Source organism: Emydura macquarii, unplaced genomic scaffold, assembly GCF_026122565.2.
Source record: "Emydura macquarii macquarii isolate MOO-44397 ecotype Brisbane River unplaced genomic scaffold, CSIRO-AGI_Emac_v2 contig_1253, whole genome shotgun sequence".
NCBI lineage: Eukaryota > Metazoa > Chordata > Testudines > Chelidae > Emydura > Emydura macquarii.
The window spans coordinates 72,398,230-72,420,523 of NW_027131390.1; the positions used below are offsets into that span (position 1 = coordinate 72,398,230).

Consider the following 22,294-nt stretch of genomic DNA (forward strand, 5'->3'; position numbering starts at 1 on the left):
TGAAAATGATCATGAAATGATAGAGTTTATGATTCTAAGGAATGGTAGGAGGAAAAACAGTAAAGATAATGTATTTCAAGGAGGCAGATGTTAGCAAACGCAGGGAGATGGCAGGTAAGATCTCATGGGAAGCAAGTCTAAGGGAAGAACAGTTTGAGAGAGCTGGCAGTTTTTCAAAGAGACTTTATTAAGGACACAAAAACTATCCCACTGTGTAGGAAAGATAGGAAGTATGGCAAGAAAGCACTCTGGAAACCAGGGATCTTCAGTGAACTGAAACTCAAAAGAGAGTCCTACAAAAAGAGGAAATTAGGTCAAATTACAAAGGATGAATATAAACAAACAACACAAGCATGCAGGGACAAAATTAGAAAGAACAAAGTACAAAATGTGAGTAGCCTAGCTAGAGACATAAAGGGTAACAAGAAAACATCCTACAAATACTTTAGAAGCAAGAGGAAGACCAAGGACAGGGTAGGCCTATTACTCAGTGAGTGGGGGGAGGGGAAGACAATAACAAAAAATGTGGAAATGGTGAAGTGCTAAATGACTTTTTTGTTTGTTTTCACCAATAAGGTTAGTAGCGATCGGATGTGTAACATAATGAACACCAGTAAAATGAGAAAAGATCTGAGGCTAAAATAGGGAAAACACAAGTTAAAAATTACTTTAGACACACTGGACATTTTCAAGGTGGCAGGGCCTGATAAAATACATCCTAGAATACCCAAGCTGACCGAAGTGACAACTGAGCCATTAGTGATTATCTTTGAAAACTCATGGAAGATGGGAGATATTCCAGAGGACTAGAAGAGGACAAATATAGCACCTATCTATAAAAAGGGGAATAAGGACAACCTGGGGAATTACAGAGCAGTCAGTTTAACTTCAGTACCTGGAAAGATAATGGAGCAAATAATTAAGCAATCAATTTGCAAACACCTAGAAGATAATAAGGTGCTAAGTAACAGTGAACATGGATTTGTCAAGAACAAATCATGTCAAACCGTCCTAACAGCTTTCTTTGGCAGAGTAACAAGCCTTGTGGATGGGGGGCAGTGGTAGATGTGGTATATCTTTCCTTTAGTAAGAAATGTGATACTGTCTCACATGACCTTCTCATAAACAAACTAGGGAAATATAGCCTAGATGGAGCTACTATAAGGTTGGTCCCTCGCTGGTTGGAAAACCATTCTGAGAGTAGTTATAAATGGTTCACAGTCAAACTGGAAGGGCATAACTAGTGGAGTCCGGCAGGGATCAGTCCTGGGTCTGGTTCTGTTCAATATCTTCATAAATGATTTAGATAATGGCATAGAGCGTTATACTTATAAAGTTTGCAGTTGATACTAGGCTGGGGGAGGGGTTGCAAGTGCTTTGGAGGAAAGGATTAAAATTCAAAATGATCTGGACAAACTGGAGAAATGTTCTGAAGTAAATAGGATGAAATTCAATAAGGACAAATGCAAAGTACTGCACTTAGGAAGGAACAATCAGTTGCACACATACAAAATGGGAAATGATTGCTTAGAAAGGAGTACTGCAGAAAGGGATCTAGGGGTTGTAGTGGATCACAAACTAAATATGAGTCAACAGTGTAACACTGTTGCAAAAAAAGCAAACATCATTCTGAGAGGTATTAGCAGGAGTGTTGTAAGTAAGACACAAGAAGTAATTCCACTCTACTCCGTGCTGAACAGGCCTCAGCTGGAGTATTGTGTCCAGTTCTGGCTGTCACATTTCAGGAAAGATGTGGACAAACTGGAGAAAGTCCAGAGAAAAGCAACAAAAATGATGAAAGGTCTAGAAAACGTGATCTATGAGGAAAGATTGAAAAAAAAATTGGGCTTGTTTAGTCTAGAGAAGAGAAGACTGAGGGGGGACATAACCGTTTTCAATGATGTAAAAGGTTGTTACAAGGAGGAGAGTGAAAAATTGTTCTCATTAACCTCTGAGGTTAGGATAAGAAGCAATGGGCTTAAATTGCAGCAAAGGAGGTTTAGGTTGGACATTTAGGAAAAGCTTTCTAACTGTCAGAGAAGTAAAGCACTGGAACAAATTGCCTAGGAAGGTTGTGAAATCTCCATCATTGGAGGTTTTTAAGAATAGGTTAGACAAACACCTGTCAGGAATGGTCTAATGATTACATAGTCCTGCCTTGAGTTCAGGAGACTGGATTAGATGACCTATTGAGGTCCCTTCCAGTCCTACTCTTTTATGATTCTAGTTTACCATTTTCATCAGTTACACTATAGTTCCATTTGACAGTGTTACTGTCACCGATGATCACCTGCATTTTGTTATGTACAAGGCTATGTGGGCTAGTAAACTTGAATTGTTTGCAAGGTGCTTTGTAGACAGTCATGATGGAAATGCCACTAGTGTCCACAGTCAGAACTTTAATGTCATTGTTATCGGTCATAGATGTTGTGTTGATGACAAGATCAGGTGATGGTGGGAGAAGTACTCCTTCATGCTTTAATGGCATGATGGTTTTGGAGCCCTTCTTGACATGAAGAAGACCTGGTGCTCCATCCAAAATATGTGAAAGAAAGGAATTTCATTGGTTCTTTCTCTCCCTATATAATTCTACACAGTCAGATTTAATGTAGAAGGTTGCAGCAATGCAAGTCCCATCAGTGCATCTTCTTATTGTCACTAATTGTTTCACTTCATGTCCAAAGTTCACCATCTTCTCAGAATCTGCGAATTCTGTATTTGCAATTTCAAGCTGACTAATTTTTCTGACCAATTCAAAAACCTTCAGCTGTAGATTTTCATTATTAGCTTCTATTCAGTCTGTTCATACTTCTCTTCTGACTGCTACCTTTGTCTTCGTCATCTGCTCCATGCTGTCCTGATATGGCTGGAATAACCCATCACATAACGTACATCAAGATCCCTCCTTACTTCAGTACATTTCCGAAGACCCATCTATTTTACGATCACATCTTTCTGTGTTTGTTTTGTGCTGTACTGTATTGTATTGTATCCGCTGTGCTTTTATGTTTGTAAACTCCTGAGATTAGAGAGTTGGTGTTTACCTCACATTACCTACTGTACAATGTCACTTACATCAACAGCACAATATAAATAATAACTACCTATGATCTTTTTTAATCACCAGGGAGATGGAACAAGCCATGTAATTATTCTATTTTAATTATTCCCCTTTACAAACAATTTTAATGCCTTGGGGAAGCTGCTGTTGGGGTTATTTCATTTAATCCCCTGGGCAATCCGACTATTTGTATAATATGAAGTTTACCTCAGCAGCCCTGGTCTTCAGAATGTTCAACTCTCTTTTTCATTGTCATTCCATTACCTTCCTCCAACTATTCCAACCTGGTTTTGTTACAGGTTACTTCTCTACTTCTGAGATTCTCCTCTGTTTGTTCTGTTCTCCTGTATTACACCAGCAAATCTGCCAACTGTTGTGGAAATTGTACCACTTTTTGGACCTAGGACCTCTACAACTACTGCTAGTGCAGGGAGAAGAGTACTTTTGGGGCCTAATCCTCAGAGGTGCTGAGCTGTACCTGCAAGTCTCCATGACTTTAGTAGGAGTTCCTGGAGTGAAATCCTGGCCCCATTTAAGTCAGTGGCAAAACTCCCATCAACTTCTGTGGGACCAAGAATTCACCCTTGAAGTTTAGCACCATTCCATTGCCACAGCTAATTTTTCACACTCATTCTTTTGTAGCAAGGCTATTTCATATTTGTTTCATCTATGTTTTAGAACCTTGTGTCTTTGGAGTTCATATTTCTTTACTCATATTGTTGAGCTAAAACATCTCTTGGGTAAGGATATCCGTCTAATATGGTAAAAATGGCTTCAGGTAGATGTTCAATTGGTTAGAAGAAAAAGCCAGACAATGGCCAAGACCCAGACACTGCACTTCTATCTTATGAATGATATCTTTGCATTTCCAGTGCTCCCAACTTCTGTTTATCAACGGAGCAAACGGTGGGCTTGTGTATTTTAATGGGGGCATGTCTCATTTGTTACAAAGAAAATAAGAAACAGCTCAGACTTTTTGGGACCAAATGACAGAGAAGCCAGATTTTAGTGCAGAAGAAATAACATATAAAGTTCAGAGTTAAAGGGAATGGTAACATGGAATATAATATTGTCAGTCACAACACTACTATAGTGGGTTGGTGTGTGGAAAAAAGAAGGTATATAGAAAACTATAATGGTAACTATTTTAAAATCAAATGATTTTAAGTTATTTCTGGAGAATTAAAATACAGATACATATACATTTGTCCTGTTTTGGGTCCAGATGGACATTTATAAATAGTAGGCTGGATTTAGGCTCACTCATTCATGTTAATTTTCATTACAATTTTCTGGTTCTTCCTCCTAATTTCTTAGCATATTGCATGTATGTGAATGTTAGTAAAAACCTAAATGCTAAAGGTAACTTGGGAATGGAAAAAGGAACAGACTGTTTAACTGAGGACATATATTATGTAGATACAACGTAAGATTTAATGTTAGCAGCATGCAGAATCCACACATAAAATTGTTTCTTTCCTTATAGAATTATGATCAGCAAGCATCTTGTGTGATAATGAGTATTAAAAACTGAAATACATGTACAAAGCATGAGACTAAATACTTAAATTTCTGGAAGGGTCATAATTTTCTCATATTAGATAAGAGAGTAAGTTTTGCATCAGATATTTTTATTGTGCTAATAGCTGCTTCTCAAAATTAAGGTGAGTTTATTAACTGTAGAGCAAAACTGAACCAGGCATCACTATGGGAACTTTCAATGAATGAAAAAATGTTATAAAGAGAGTTTTTCTTATTATTTATTTAAAAATGCTTCTGTGTCTGTGATAATTCTCACTGGAACTCATAGTTAAACTTTGATCTTGTTAAAGTATTTTTTTTTCTTTGGGTGGGGGGAAAAGAACCGTTTGGCTTAATTTGAGTTTGGGCATTTCAAAGCCGGTATTTGCAAATTCAGAAAAAAGATCTTTTCATTAATCCATGATTTTGGAAACAGTCACACTAACCCACAACCACATACAAATACTAAAATCCTAATGGGACTATTTTTTTTTTTTTTTTACTAAGCCTGTAACAGTTTACATTCGCCTAATGGCCTGAGGTTATGAGCAAACTACTCAATTAGAGAATTTAGGCTGGTTGCCCACATATTTTAGAGCAAATTATCCCTTCACAAATGCAGAACCCTCTATATAAAATGCTTGAACAGTATTTCCTGTCAAAAAAAAGCAAAAAAAAAAAAAAGGCAAAATACTATTCCCTAAATTCTCACCTTAGGCGTGCTAAGTATTTCTTTTTATGCTAGTGTAGCGATTTCATGGAGCAATATTTGTTTTTGTCTCACATACCTCACTCTAGACACTTTTGCTGCCATGTGCTTTAACCTTTAAAGCAGCTAAAAATGCTAATGAAAAATTCTTTTTAAATAACTTTTTAAAAGTAACCCCCCCCTCCCTTGCTACTGATTCCTGAAGAGCAGAGTTCTGTTGAAGGCGTGGTATCCTGACAGCTCTTTGATAACAGATCTTCTGCTTGTGAGGGCTCTCTAAATTCAGAGTTATCATTTAACACTTACTATTTCTTCCTCTGCTTCTTTCATTTAAAAGAAGAATTGATGCTTCCAATCTATAAACACCCATTAAAAGTTCCCCACCCTATTATACTAGGCTGCTAGTCTTAATTGTCTGCAGCTGGGGGTGGATCATTTCATTCTGCTTTCAAAGGCAGAGATGTTTAAAATGCAAGCCAGTCTATTATGAGCTCCTCATAACATACTGTCTTCTATACACCGTATGTGTATACTGAAAGAATCCCTATCATGCATCTTTAATCACTAAGGGTCAAATCCAGCTCTGGCCTGCCATGGCTAAGGAGTGTCTTGGGTACAATGGAATGAGTATGGTTTTCCTGTGGTGGATGCTGGAACCTGCACATTGTGGAGCCCCCTTCTGTGGCTTCATAAGCCTCCACAGAAGGTTTGGTGGCAGACTGTGAGCATAGCTGCTGGGTTCACAGTTACATGGATTCACTGGCCATTCCCTTTATTGAGGAGACTGATGGGGGTGTGTCCATCCCATTTAGGACTGACAGACTTAAGATGGCCAGGTAGGCCAATTAGCTCCACAGGCTGCTGCTGGAAAAGGGCAGTCTCTCCGTGGGAAGAGGGAAGAGTATTTGGAGGCTGTAGAGGCATGCAGGCTGTATTCATTCCCTGAGAAGAGGGAGGAGGGTTGGAAGTGGGTACGTCCAGAGAGAGGAGGGGAACCAGAGTGGTAGGAAGCAGTCCAGGGAAGGAGCAGTGAGGGCAGAGAGAGGAAAGCCCAGACCTGATGGTTTGAGAGTCCCTAGACTGGAACCTGGAGAAAAGGACGGGCCCAAGTTCCCCTACCAGCCACCGAAATCATGGCATAGACCTGAGGCAGTGAATGGGAAGACTGCCTAAGACTGTTGAAGGAAAGACTTTGATATACCCCTGAAGGGTGAGTGATCTAGCCGGAGGACTAAGTCATGAAGCAGATGCTGTGGTTCCTGGAGCGAGAAAGGGGCTGCAGGCCAGAGAGAAAGAGTCAGAGTGATGGCGTGCAAACCACGGAAGGAGGCATCTGCCTCAAGAGCTAATCCCCACAGTGGCCAGGAGAAGATGCCAGCCCAGCTGTGAGTGGTGTACCCCATGACAAGAACACATTCTGTGCATGGTGTTGGAGCCCTGAAGCAGCAGTGGCAGCTGTGTAGTGGCTCTTCTACAACTCTGTGGCTTGGAGGCAAAGATGAGAATTTTTTCCTCTGCCAGCCCTTGTGGGGACTTACCACTCCATTCACAAAGGTATTTTACTTGGCATTGGCAGAGGATTGAGGCTTTGCCCTTTAGCAGAGCTTTTATTATAGAACGTTCTGAACATACTCACAGCTCCCACTGAAGTCAGAGAGCTGTGTGCACTTATCTGAAGACAATACTTAGCTCTAAACATGAAAGTTTACAAATTCTTTGTCTTTGCCTTTTCCCATGATTTGGAGTTGGTGGCTCTTGTTCTTCATCTCCAAGCATTCTTTCAAGAGTATCTTCTAAATTGACACCAACCTTCTTCATGTCCATCTCCACACCTCAAACCACCTTTTTCAAGGTCTTTCTCGTCATCCTTATAATGTGACTACCAGTTCTTATACTCTTTGGCCAAAATATCCCACATGTCATTGTTTCACATGATCCAACCATCTCAGTCGATACAACCTCAGCTTTTCCATGATAGGGGTTACTGGCATCATAGTTTCTACCATTTCATTGCCTAGCCTATCAACTCTTGTCTTACCCAGCATCCATCTGAGCATTCTCATTTTGATAGTTGTTCTTATCTTTCTTCCTCACTAGCCAGTGTTCCAACTTATATGTCATGGCCGCCAAATGATAATCTTATACACTTTGCTTTTTAGTTCACATGGTATATTCTTATCGCAGAGAATTCCTGTCAACTCCATCTATTTACACCAAGCACTTTTCATGTGGATCTTAACATCCTCATCTACATTCCCATAGTGGCTCAACTCTGAAACAAGTTACTGTATTTAAACTGTGGCACAAACTTTATACCATTTCATTTTACTGGCTTCTTCTTGTCCCTCTCAATGAAGCATCACATGTATTCCATCTTTTGTTGGGTGATTCATAAGCCATTTTCTTCTAATGCAGCCCTCCATTATTCTAGGTCACTTTCCAGGTTCTGTTTATCTTCATGGCCCAACATAATGTCATCAGTGAAAAGCATGCTCCATGGACCCTCTCACCTAATTTCCTGGGTCAAGGTGTCAATTACAATCACAAATAGGAAAGGGCTTAAGGCTGATCGTTGATGTATACCTACCCTCACAGTGAATGACTCACTGTAGCCACAGCTGGTTCTTACTACTGTTGTGTTACCCTTATATATATCCATAATGGTCTGAACATATGTCTGGCACATTGCACAACTGCAGGCACCACCATTACATTTCTCTAGGAACTATGTCACAAGCCTTCTCTAAATCCACAAACAGTAAGCGCAGTTCCTTGTGTTTCTCCCTGTACTTCTCCTGCAACGTTCGGGCTGCAAACACTGCATCTATTATTGACCTTCCTGGCATAAACCCAAACTGGTTGTTGCATACTTGATGCTTCAGCTCCTCTCAAAGTCTTTTCTCCATAATTTTTTCTAGTCGTTTCATCGTGTGACTCATTAACTTGATGCATCAGTAATTGCTACATTCTGGCACATCTCCTTTACGCTTGAAGATAGGGACCAATGTGCTCTTCCACCACTCATCGGGCATTTTTCCAGGATGGAGAATTAAAGTCTCAGGACATGAAAGTTTACAAATTAAATTAATTAAAGCAATAATTTAAATGTCTTTCACTGGGTCAATGAGAAAATGAAGAAGCATTTAAATACTGAAGGAAGCTTTTAGGACAGATAAATGATTCTAAGGCCCTGATTTTGAATATATACACCTCCAGCTGAAGTCTGTGGCAGCTACAGATGTTCTCAGAACTTTGAAAATCAGACCCAAGGTGTCTCCAGTTGGGTGCACAAAATAAGTAGTACTTTTGAGTAGAGGGAAGAATAAACAATACATTAAGGAGGGATGGGGAAGAAAGACAGAGGTGATATCAAAATGACAATGCAGTCACTCAAGCAGTGTGATGGAGCAAAGAATATTTTTAAATAAATAGATATATAAGACTAGAGTAAATAAATAGAAGAGAATCCTGTGTTTTCTTGTAGTTTTGATTGAAGTAATGTGTCTTCAAGGGACAGTTAAAATAAGAGAGTGTGGTTGTTTCATGGACAAGTTCAGGAAGGGTGTTCCATGTGCAGAGATAAAGTGCTGGCTCCAACTCTAGTTGAAATTAATGGACATTCTCATGTGATTTCATCTGGTAGAATGATTAGGCACTAAGAAAAGAATATCATTACTGGAAAGAGAAGGCATGATTTTCCTAGATATGGACCACCAAAGACAAGTAATGGAGTATGCTTTTCTTCCATTAATGTGGACTTTTCTAATTAAAAACTGTGGTGATATCTATTAAATAGTTTGCAAAACTGAGCAAAATACCAAAGTAAAATTTATCTATTTTAGAATCCAGAATCTGCTAAGAAACTCTTGGACAAACTGAATAAAACAAATGCCTGATCTCTCTGTGTGATAAAATTTGACTATGGGTTATTGGCCTTATACTACAGTTTTCAATTTGGCAGGTCCTACTAAAGCTAAAATTGAATTTCATATGCAAAGCTTATATGGTTATGTTATAGCATGGTCTTCCCTAGAGACATTTGAATTTTGTTTAACTGAGAGATAAACAAGTTAAACACTGATCTGCCTGACTAAAGCAGTTATATTATATTACATTAAAAAGATAGTGAATTTTGGGATATATGTTTAGGAATTTGCAGTTACTTAACTTTAAGTCTAATACTCTGGACTTATACTGTTTTAGTTCAATGTTCTGTTCTTTTCATATGAAGTTCTGTGTTTCTGGCCAATTTATAGCCAGACTTATCTAATAAACAAGTTTGTAGGAATGCATTTATAGATTGTTAGGAATATGTGTGGTGCCTGTACTTTTCCCAGCAATAACGTACTATTGTTGTTTTTGAAATTATAATACAAACATTATTAATAATAGCAAAGAAGTAATTTGTGTAATCAAGACTAATTCTGCTAATTCATATTGTTGACAAGAAGACACATAAGCCAAGATTTTAAAAAATGACTAGTGATTATGGGTGCCTCCATTTTGGGATGCCCAACTTTGGACTTTAAAGAGGCTTGATTTTCAAAAGTTCTATGTTTGGAATTTTTTGAGATTCAGGACATTTTAAATTGTCTGAAGTTGAGCACTCAAAATCATGACTCATTTTTGAAAATCTTGGCCAGAGAGAATTTCTGGATTGGTAAATAAGTGAGTAAGCGATCAAGCACAATAAGTAAGAATTCCTAGTACAAAATCAACATTATTGATTGATTTATTTAATAAGTGTTTAGTATTAATTTGTATAATTTCATAGTGTATTTATTATTATATTTATTGTAGAAGTGTCTAGAAGCCCTAGACATAGATCAGGGACCTCATCTGTGTATGCACAGAACAAATATGGTCCCTGCTCCAGGAGTTTAAAAGCTAAATACAAGACAAAAGTTTTCTGACCGATGGAGGAGTATAAGGAAACAATGAGACAATATTGGTCTGTTAATATTTTGTATAAGTATTGATGCTTTATTCTTGAGACCTCACTAGTGCATTCCGGTATTAGATCTTTGCTAACAAATGGGAGAGACTACCTACCACTTTTTGTGTTGAAACTATGGTGTATGTTGATTAACAAAGTGAGAATTAGTGAGGCTCTATTGTACGCTAGTTTTAAATTTTCAGAATTTAATACACCTCTGCACTTGTATGTGTAAATGTGGAACAAGATTACTCTTCACAAAACTGAAGTCACTGAGTACTATGCACATTTATCACAAGACAATTTGTTTCTCTGGTGTGAAAGTAATACAAACATACAATGTTGATAAATATTACTTTATAAAGTAACTCACACTTAACATAAAGACATACTTTGTCCTAATGAAAAACCCTTAAACTTTGCCATTACATTCTTTTTATCAACCTGTGTTATTTCCTTTTCTGGTAATCTCCCTTATTTTCAGTGGGACTCAATCTCTCGTAAAAATGATCCAGAGTTGTTCATTTCAACTGCAGCATTCTGGTTTATCTTGCCTAAGGAAGTGACAGTTCATCTCAGACTTTACTGTTTTCCATCTGTCTTATACTCCATCTTTCATTCATTAGCACTTTCTCTTTGGCTTTATCTTTCACTAGCCCACCCTGGTGGTTGATTAATGGGAATTTATAAATCAAGCAGCAAGGGAACACAAGGGTGCTATATTTATACCATGGAAACAGAATTCATTGACTATAAAATGTATCCTAAGTTTTGCTAATCTAAACCTAACCATCATAGGTTGCAGTAGCATATACTGCTAGATAATTTAGCCTCCCCCCATTTTAAAGCATTCAAGGATTAGAAGTCTCAACTTTATTTAAATTTCTATGAGTAACCAAAGTAGTCATGAACTGATCCTCAGCCCTAATATTTGAAATCTTTATTAGGTAGACAGATCAGGGTTCAGATGAAAAAGGTTGACAAAGGAAATTCCTCTTCTTGTCTATCCTCTACTTGTATTTAATAAAATTGTTTTGTTTTAAAAAGGGGAGGAATGTTGGTTTCCGCAGTCATCAATTCAGGCTCCGATTCACAGGCACATATTAACTATTTACGTGTTAAGAGCTCAGTCCTGGAAGCTCTTCAGACATGGAACTCCGATGGACATCACTGGAAGTACCACATGTGAAGGAATTGCAAAACTGGGCCCTAAATTATTTGCAACTTTAAATTGCAACAGTTGAGAAAAAGAACATTCAACAGCTGAAACCAGTTCTAAAGGTCAGCATGCTTTTGAGTTTCATAATCGCTAAGAAAGCTTATTTTATGTCAATGTATGTGAAAAGACAAACAGAAGCTATTAATCTAAATATAAACACAAAGCAACCATTTACTGTTTTTCAGCTTTCAAAATGTAAATTTGCTTTTAAGGGGAATTCTAATATTTGCTATCTTTTACTGAGTGAAGTAGATTGATACATTTGCATGTGGCTCTTATTACTCAAATTGCTTTATAAGCCTGCTATTTAACATGATCATATGAATTACGAACTGTGATTTTATTTCTTTTATAATCTTTGTAGTTCTTGCCATTACTTTTACATGTCTATGTCTGGCATTATGCAGCTTTGAAACTGTGCCAAAAACATTTATTGTCCTATTTCTGGCTTTCTGGTACTGCATGGCTCCATTTGGTTTCCAACCAGAACAAAGCTTATTAGCAGATCCAGTTCTCAGTTTTTTGATGAAAACAATTTTATATGTAAGTTTAGTACCATGTTTAAAAGTAACCTTTTGTACTCTATGAAACAAGTATGGAATGCACAGAATGTTAATGTTTCTCTACCTACTTTTCTAGTCTTGAACAGTTTATCAAAAGCTAGCAGTAAAATATATCCAACTAATTAGGACTTTCCTTCTCATTGCCTATCTCCTCCAGCTTGACTAATAAGAAGGTGTTAAAATGCAGTCAGGGTAAAAAAGGTGATATCTGGTTTCTGCACTTGTTCATGCTGTATATACACAGGTAGCTCTCCTGAATGAGAGTTACACATACAGTAGCAGGGAGAATAGACACTCAGGTGTCATATTTACTTGGGTCCAAATCCTGTTGTCCTTAATCAAGTACAGTCCTGTTGCGACCAACAGGAGTTTTCTCATTTAAGGACTATTTGGTTCTTAGTTTACTAATGAACCCAGTGTATGGGGGCTGTGGGCCCCTTACTGCAATGTAGTGGTTTTTTTGGTTGGCCCTTTCCCAAAATCAGGAGAAAGGAGAAAGGCCAAAGAGGAGTCAGGATCCTGGGATTGCCAGGTCCCCAGGGCCAACAGAGGGAGGCCAGCACTCCAGATCAGATGGATTGATAGGGCAGGCAGGCCAATGAGGAAGACAAGAGCCTGGGGTCTGTCCTTCACGTGATCTGGGACTGACTACATGAGCTGAGCCGGGGAGCCAGAGCTGCAGCCCAGAGTAGAAGTGGGGAGAGTGCAACAGCTCGGAACAGAGCAAGGGAAAGTGCAACAGCCGAAGCAGTAGCTCAGAGTGAGAGCAGCAGCTGAAGCCACAGAAGCATCAGAATGATATAAGTGGAGTGTGTGCTGCTCTGGGGAGAGAGTCAGAGACAGGTGCCTTTCCCAAAGTCTGTTGAAAGGGCATTAAGTGCCAGACCGAGAGGGGGCCGTGGCCTGACAGGAAGGTCAGAATTGAAGGTGAAGAATGGATTCTGTCACATAGAGTCCAAACCCATTCTGGGGGAATGCCACACCAGCAGCAGCACATCAAGGTCTAGGAAGAAGTCACTGGACTCATAAATGTGTTGTAACCGTAAAGTCTATTGCATGTTAGAAACTGCTGCATTGAACTTTACCCAAGCCATTTCCTCAAAGTGCTTACACTGTGAAATGTTCTTTAATCCCCAAAGAAAAGGCTTTTGTTGTAAATAAATTGTATAGATGTTTAAGTGAATTGCAGTGATTATGGGATAAAAGGGTAATGAGTGGTATTTATTGACAGAAAATTTTAAAAATGAAACTTTGAGCTGTCATTTATATAGTCATTTAGAATAATAGACTCATAGAAGATTAGAGTTGGTAGGGATCTCAGGAGGTCATCTAGTCCAACCCCCTGCTCAAAGCAGGACTAATCTCAGCTAAATCACCACAGCCAGGGCTTTGTCAAGCCGCAGCTTAAAAACCTCTAAAGATGGAGATTCCACCACCTCCCTAGGTAACCCATTCCAGTGCTTCACCACCCTCCTAGTGAAAAACTTTTTCCTAATATCCAATCTAGACCTCCCCCACTACAACTTGAGACCATTGCTCCTTGTTCTGTCATCTACTACCATTGAGAACAGCCTAGCTCCATCCTCCCTGGAACCCCATTTCAGGTAGTTAAAGGCTGCTATCAAATCCCCCCTCATTCTTTTCTTTTGCAGACTAAACAAATCTAGTTCCCTCAGCCTCTCCTCATAAGTCTTGTACTCCAGTCCCCTAATCATTTTTTTTTGCCCTCCACTGGACTCTTTCCAATTTGTCCGCATCCCTTTTTGTAGTGGGAGGCCCAAAACTGGACACAATACTCCAAATGCGACTTCACCAATGCTGAATAGAGGGGAATAATCACTTCCCTCAATCTGCTGGCAATGATCCTACTAATGCAGCCTAATATGCTATTAGGCTTCTTGGCAACCAGGGCACACTGTTGACTCATATCCAGCTTCTTATCCACTGTAACCCCCAGGTCCTTTTCTGCAGAACTGCTGCCTAGCCCGTCGGTCCCCGGTCTGTAGCTGTGCATGGGATTCTTCTGTCCTAAGTGCAGGAACTTGTCCCTGTTGAACCTCATCAGATTTCTGTTGGCCCAATCCTCCAATTTGTCTAGGTCACTCTGTATCCTATTCCTACCTACCAGGGTATTTATCATTCCCCCTACCTTAGTGTCATCTGCAAACTTGCTGAGGGTGCAGTCTACCCCTCCAGATCATTAATGAAGATGTTGAACAAAACTGGCCCCAGGACCAATCCCTGAGGCACTCCGCTTGTTACCAGCTGCCAGCTAGACATGGAGCCATTGATCACTACCCATTGAGCCTGATGATCTAGCCAGCTCTCTATCCATTTTATAGTCCATTCATCCAACTCATACTACTTTAACTTGCTGATAAGAATACTGTGGGAGACTGTATCAAAAGATTTGGTAAAGTCAAGGTATATCACATCCACTGCTTTCCCCACATCCACAGAGCCAGTCACCTCTTCACAGAAGGCAAACAGGTTGGTCAGGCATGACTTTTCCTTGGTGAATCCATGTTGACTGTTCCTGATCACCTTCCTCTGTTCCAAGTGCATTAAAATGGATTCCTTGAGGACCTGCTCCATGATTTTTCCAGGGATTAAGGTGAGGTCTGTAGTTTCCTGGATCATCTTTTTTCCCTTTCTTGAAGATGGGCACTATATTTGCCTTTTTCCAGTCATCAGGGACCTCCCCCAATTGCCACGAGCTTTCAAAGATAATAGCCAGTGGCTCTGAAATCACATCAGCCAACTCCCTTAGCACCCTCAGATGCATTGCATCTGGCCCCATGGACTTGTGTATGTCCAATCTTTCTAAATAGTCCTGAACCTGTTCCTTCAGCAATGAAGGATGTTCACCTCCTCCCCATTCTGTGCTGCCCAATGCAGTAGTCTGGGAGCTGACATTGTCTGTGAAGACAGAGGCAAAAAAGGCATTGAGTACCTCAGCTTTCTCCACATCCTCTGTCGCTAGGTTGCTTCCCCCATTCTGTAAGGGGCCCACACTTTCCCTAATCTTCCTCTTGTTGGTAACATACCTGTAGAAACCCTTCTTGTTCCCCTTCACGTCCCTTGCTAGCTGCAACTCCAATTGCGCTTTGGCCTTCCTGATCTCATTCCTGCATGTTCGAGTAGTATTTTTATAATCCTCCCTAGTCATCTGAACAAGCTTTCACTTCTTGTAAGCTTCTTTTTTGTGTTTAAGCTCACCAAAGACTTCTTTGTTAAGCCATAACCATAACTATACTTTACTTCTGTTTGTGACATCATAACCGTTAGCTAATTTAACTCATAGTTAAAGCCATCTACACACTGAAGTGTGTGTATGTGTATATATGTCTTAGTACAGGGGTGAGTAAACTATGGCTTGCGGGCTGCATACGGCCCATCTGAGCTTTTCATCAGGCTCTCCAGCTCAACCAGTGGTCCCCAAGCTCCATTCAGGTGGTCCGCGGAAAGGTTGCAGAACAAGCTGTGTGGCACTGCGGCGGCCATTCCCCTCTCCCACCATGTGCGTCCAGAAGCGCCCTGGCCAGAGCACAGTGGCTGCTTCCCCTCCTGGCCCCACCTCTTCCCCTCTCCCACCACGTGGGCCCAGCAGCACCCTGGCTGGAGCGCAGCAGCCGCTTCCCCCTTCTGGTCTCGCCCCTTCCCGCTGCCCTTCTCCCACCACATGGGCCCAGTGGTGCTCTGACTGGAGCTGCTCCTCGAGCATTAATGGCCTGCCATACAATTTCTATACCCAGACGTGGCCCTCAGGCCAAAAGGTTTCCCCACCGTGTTACTATATCACCTAAGCGTAATCTGTCTCATTACCTGCAACACAGACAAAGCCACCTTTCTCTTTCAGGAGACCTGATTATAACATTTTTTATCCTAGTCATTCTAGTCAACCAATGGTCACATTTCTTCCACTGTGAGATTCTAGATTTGATTTAGAATTCTAGATGTTAAATTCCCCAAGTTGGTAACTGAATTAACAAGTTTATTTTTTAATGTTGAACTCTTCTCCAATTGTGAGTTATTACATCTCTAAAATACCTCAAACAATTTTAGCGGTCCACTGTGCCACAAAAAACAAAACCAACTTCTACCACATTCCTATCCATTTCATCAGGGAGTCTATAGTGTTCCATTTTGAATGAGATTTGTAATTCTTTCTTTCTTTAAATATGGTGGAGACTCAAGTACTGAAATGTTTGTATTGTAGGTGATAAATCAGTAATTTACAATACTTCAGGTCTCTTTCTTTTAAAGCTTTTAAATATTTAATTTTTGGACATAGGACTAGCATCCAAAATCAAACAGAAAAGTTTTAATCGGCAAACAATATTTAAAGAATGGGAAAGTTGGGCCTAGCTATGATGATCATAGGGCACTACTGAGAGTCTGTAAACAACCTTGTCTGAAAAGAAGATGGCCTGAATGGATGTTGAATCCTAAAAACTTTTCAGTATTCCTTCCTCACTTAAATAATTTATCAAAAAGTGACATCTACTTAGCACTGAAATATACTGTGTATCAAAATAAGAAAAAAACCCAACTCAAGTATCAAGCAGGCTAAATCTTCAAATGTATTTATTCTGCTTATCAGAGATTCCAAATAAAATATCAGGTAGGTCATATACATATGTCAATGATTGTAACTGGATTAGAACATCAAAATGAGAACACACTCTTATGTATGAAAAAATGTATCTTTTGATCATTTATCATTCTTTATTGTTGTTGCAGGTGCGGTGTTGGTGGACACCACCTCATAGCATAGCCTTGCAGTGACTCTGCTTCAGTTCTTCTTTTTTCTCCAATTCACTCAGACATACACCAGGAGTTTTAAAATAATAGTCCCCCTCTTGGGGTCTAAAATATGAAAACTAAACTTAATAAATAAACTAAATAGCTTCTTTGACCCTTCTCAGCTCAACCCTTCTTTTCTCAAGGCTTCCAGTTTACCCTTGTTCCAAGTGTGAAGTCCAGCTCTCTCTTAGCTCTCCAGTTCCCCCTGAGCAAGGGAGCTCTGCCAGTAGAGCCACATGTGGGACTCTTTTTTAATCCCTCTCCCTTCCCGCCTCAAAATACCCTCTCCCATCCACTCCTGAATTGTTTCTTGCATTTTTATCCGCTCCCACCTGCAAAAACCTTAGATCCTGCAAGAGAGACAAATTATCTCTTCCTAAAAATAAATAAATAAATGGTTGTTTTATATAATATATACATAAATAGAATTCAGACACAATTTTTACCACTAAAAGGATAAAATGAATCTTCCTTAAACCATCTAAAAAAATACTTTAACTCCTGTTCTAATAGACATCAAATCTTTCTACCTTGGCTTAAACTTAAGTATTAAAATTTTTAAAGTGTTTTCCTGCAAATTACCACGGTCGTTTTTTTTTTTTTTGCCCACCCAATCCTGCCTGTAACAAAGTACATTTTACCTGCTCCTGTTATTTTGGCAGTGGGTTCTGCAGGATCTGTGGGATCCCAGTCCTGCTGCAGGGCTATGTCTGCCAGTCCCATTCGAGCCTCCCTGAAAAGACTCAAGATTGCTTCTTAGCCCTAGTCCCTAAGCTCAAGTTCCTTCGTTCCTTGGGGCAGGAACTCTTTTGTTGCTGTGGCATGACTGTTGCCAACCATCCTAAGCAGATACATTTGTTTATTTTAGGATTGATTTTCCTTTTAAATAGCTACATTTTTATTAAGGATTTCCAGATTGTTCACTACGTCAAACAATTTTATACTGCAAGTTCTTACATTTCATCTTCTAGCAGAGTGGAAGCCTGCTTTGGTTTCTACTATATAAGATACCCTTTCTAAAAATAATATAATGCTGCTTTCCTTTGGAAGAGGAACAATACACTTCATAGATGGGTAAGGTTCAAAGGAACCATTGGATCATCTAGACCAAGCCCCTGTATTGCACAGAATTAGATTGAATAAAAACAGTGAGAAGCTTTCAAGGCAGGGAATATGAGGTGAGAAAATGAATGGGGTGGTGGAGTTGTCATCCTTTGCTGCTTGTAGAGAACCGTGGGTGGGATTTAACTACTTACCTAGAGGTGACAGGTTCTAAAACCATTATAGACTCTAAGTGAAATCTGTGGCAAAACTCCCTTTGGATGCAATAGGAGCAGGACTGGGTCCCCTGGAGATGTCCAGTCCCACAGCTAATGTCATGCTATTTATCATTTGTTAAGGGTCAACAGTGTGCCCAGGCTGTATAAAATCCTGAAGGAAACATGGTTCCTGCCCTGATGAGCATATACTTTAAAGTGAACAGATCTGGTTTATGCTGGCTTCTCTTAACAGGGGAACCTATACCCAGATGAGGCTATTGCAGCAAAAGGCACACACGGTACCAGTTCCTTTGTTTTGCTGCCACTGTTCCAATGTAGCTTCAAAAATGTAAAGTACTAACTGAGGTACAGACGTATGACTAGTGCCACATAAAATGTTGGGAATTGCAGGCTGCCCTCCCCTTGTGAAAACCCTGCTGATGAATGGCAGTGGCCATCATGACACCCATTGGCACAAGGGTGAATAAAACCCAATACTCCAGTTCTGGTCCAAGCAATGCAGCATACAGTAGCATGTAAGTGTCAAATTGCTCTTTCATTGATTAGTGTTTCATCAGTTTGTCCAAGTTCTATTCTTCATCAAAACTTACTCCGCTTCTGAATGAGTTCGAATCGATATGGCCTTCCCTAGCTGGAGAAAGAAAAATCTAAAAGGCTCTATTTTAAGAGGTTGCTCTACATTTTTTGCCAACCAAATTAAAAGCAACAAGTAAACATCCCAATTAACAATACTAAGCGTCTCTTAACCAAATGACATTTTCTTAAGGACATACGGGATCATATATTTATTTAGACAACAAATTATGCTGTTTGAATACATACATTGCTAATGTATATGTGCTTTCTGAATGAAGCCATGGTGAAATGCTCCTTAATGGAGGGGAAGAACACAGTTCAACTCTTGTTACTGGGGGAAAAAAATCTTCCAAAAAAGGCAACAGGTAATTTTAAAAGTTTATTTCAAAATGTTTTTTTTTTTTTAAACTTCTTTTAAAACGTAAATTATTTGTCCTGTACTGTGCACATGGAGAGTGTTATAAGTGCTAGGTATTATTTGATGTAAATTGTATAAACATGTAAATACACACTAGCATTAGGGTGGTTACATAGCATTAGGTAAGTACAAATCCAAACAATCCCCCACTGATAAGAAGCTATATTCAATGAGGAATTTATTTAGATATAAAACATTTAAATACTCTGTACTCTGTAGGGGGCAGTTTTAAATCAGATTAATGAATATTTTACTCTGATTGGATTCAGATTATGATTCTGTATTCAGATGTATTAGCTTCATTGGTAATATGGACATTGCTTTATTTCTGTTTAAGATGTAATCTCACAGAAAGACAAATCAAGAATGATTGTACACTAAAGAGGATGCTGTATACTATGAATTAGCAGACTTCCAAGGGGAGCAGTGGGGGCAAAAAATCTAGCTGGCTTCAAGATAGTTTAATAAATTTATGGAGGGGAGGGTATGATGGGACAGCCTAATTTGGCAATTAACTGATCTTTGACTACTAGTGGTAAATATGCCCAATAGCCTGCTATGGGATGTTAGATGGGGTGTGTTCTGAGTTACTATCCCACCCCCCATTGCCCAGTGAAGACCTTAATCCACTATAAAGGTATCCAGGACTCTGAATATTTCATTGATTCTTTGTGTTGGGATTTCTTTGCAAAATAAAAGTTCTTCAATTATTGTATCTGCTTCTACAAGCCTCAGATAACACAAAAGCTGAGTCAAGCTGGCTCTGCCTGTGGATTTATCAAGCTGCAGTACAAAATATTGACTCTTCTTAATTTGTTCTATCAATTGGTCCTGAACATTTTATGCAAGGTCATCAATGAATTGATGGTTGCTATTATTTGACATAGGAATGGTTTTCAGTGCCATGGTTGCTTGTCCCCCCATCTTAATTCTACATATGTATTGCTGCTGGAAGTGGAAACCAGTTTTGGCTGCAGAAATTCCAAAGAACCTCTAAACATACTACATTCACTTTGTGTTTACATTTATATCTCAGATGTGGTGTACAAACTACATAGTGGACTAAGGCAAAAAGAGGTTAATGACCTATGTTGGGCACAGAAACTTGTATCAGCTCCATCACCACAACCCCCTGCCTGAAATGTCAGGTATGGAAGGAGCGCACTTCAGCTGTAGTTAGTAATGTAGAGAGGAGGAGAACATAAATTCCTAGAAGAAGTTTGGTCAGCAGATGTGGAGATTATTGCAAGCTGCTGAGATGAGGGGCCTCCTTTGGGAAGGGAATGCTTAGTCAATGGAATGTTAGACCACTCTGAAGGAAGTGATCGGGTCTCACTGAGGAAAAAGGAAGCCGTATATATAGCCCAAATTGTTTTTATTGCTGGGACTGACCCCAGCCCATATTCACCTTTGGTCAACAGTTTTTTGTTGATTGTTTCACTAGTTTTATTTTGAGCTGTGGCATGTCCTACTTATGGGCCATAACTGTAGTCAGTTGGTACTGTACTACTCTGAAACCCATGTGTGGGTATGAGCAATAAGATTAGCTCTGAACACCTTTTGAGGCTGAAGGGAAGTGTTCCCCAGTGGCAGGAGCAAAGGCAAATGTCTGTTTAAAATAACTGGCAGAGAATCAGACCCAGCATCCCCATTTACCTATTGTCATCTCCAGACTGAGTTCTTATATTGTGTTGGCCAAATAAACAGATCAGCAAGACAAACATCCAGCTCCTTGTTCCTTGACCTAAAAGGCTTGAACTCCTCCAGTTGGCTCATGAGATTCTATTTTTGAGCCATTCCAAAACTGAAATATATACCTATATTAGACTGCACCACCTTGTACTGTTACCATTAACTTATCTGCTCAGGTTTCAGATGGAGACCTAAAAACCTCTACAAATGACCTAGAGTGCTCTTTATATACATGAAAGCATGACGACCTTAAAGTCCAATATCTCAGCCCATTTCTGGATTACAGCTTCAGGGACCCTCAGCAAAGCGCTGTCCATTGGTGCCATGAAATCATCCCTTTGTGACACCTAATGTTTGAAGCCAAGGTTATTAAATGATTGTACAGCTTCAACTCCTCAATTCTTTCTATTAAACCAAAGAAAACTGAGACTATAGCTATAAGGAAGAGAGAAAGGAGGGCAGATAGTATGAATATGCAGAGGCAACACTTTCAAAGAACTAGTCAGCTTCCTTTTTTGAGGTGCCTTTGCATATGCCCACTTGTTGGAGATCAGCTATTGGTGAAACTTCTGAACGGAAACAGGGTGGAGGTGGCAGTGGGCAAAGAAGTTCTAATAACCACAGATAACAAAACTACTTTGAGTGTGAACATCAGATCTACATGACAAGGCAAGAAAGCAGAACTGTGTAAGAGTATGAACAGAACTCCAAGCATCAGCCTGGTAGATTTCTAAGATAGAAATATTATGGAGGAGGGATATTCAAAAAGATGAAGCTGTCTTAGCTGTAGTAGACAGAGTCCTAATATCCTCAGGCAAGGTCATTCTAGCTAACAGAACATGGCTCAATACACAGGTTTATCCATTTAAATGCTGAATATAAATGACATTTCATTACCACTGGTCCCCAAAAGCTGTAACAAGCTTAGGAGACTTCCTTGATGTCTTAGCACTAACCAAATAAAGCTAAAAGCACTTTTGATATCTAGAATATGTAGTCTAGCTTCCCTCCACTAAGAAAGCAGTTTGGTAAGAATATTAAGAGATTAGTGATCTGGTTCAGGTAGAATTCAGACACCTTTTTTGGTTTAAACAAAAAATAAGGATGCAGGACAACTTTGTCTCTGTGGAATACAGTAGAACCTCCAAGTTACAACACCTCAGGAATGGAGGTTGTTTGTAGCTTTGAACAAAATGTTATGGTTGTTCTTACAAAAGTTTACAACTGAACACTGACTTAATACAACTTTGAAACTTTACTATGCAGAAGGAAAATGTTGCTTTCTCTTTTTTTTTAGTAGTTCACGTTTAACACAGTACTGTACTGCATTTGTTTTGTTTTGTTTGGTCTCTGTTGCTGGCTAATTGCATACTTCCAGTTCCAAATGAGGTGTGTGGTTGACTGATCAGTTTGTAACTCTGAGGCTCTACTGTATAGCGAAGAGAAGATCAGTCTTCAAAGTCTGCAATTCTCTCACTCTTCTTTCAGATGTAAAAATGCTGTTTTTAATAAG

At 39.4% G+C, this 22,294-nt stretch overlaps 1 long non-coding RNA gene across 1 annotated transcript in view; it reads left to right on the forward strand.

The window, feature by feature from the left end:
- LOC137154159 (uncharacterized) overlaps positions 1-16,920 on the forward strand; it is a 40,468-nt gene extending 23,548 nt beyond the window's left edge. The window contains exons 2-3 of the long non-coding RNA XR_010920115.1: positions 11,275-11,508; positions 16,753-16,920. This is a non-coding gene — a long non-coding RNA (uncharacterized lncRNA). The remainder of the gene's footprint in view (positions 1-11,274; positions 11,509-16,752) is intronic.
- The last annotated feature ends 5,374 nt before the right edge of the window (positions 16,921-22,294 follow it).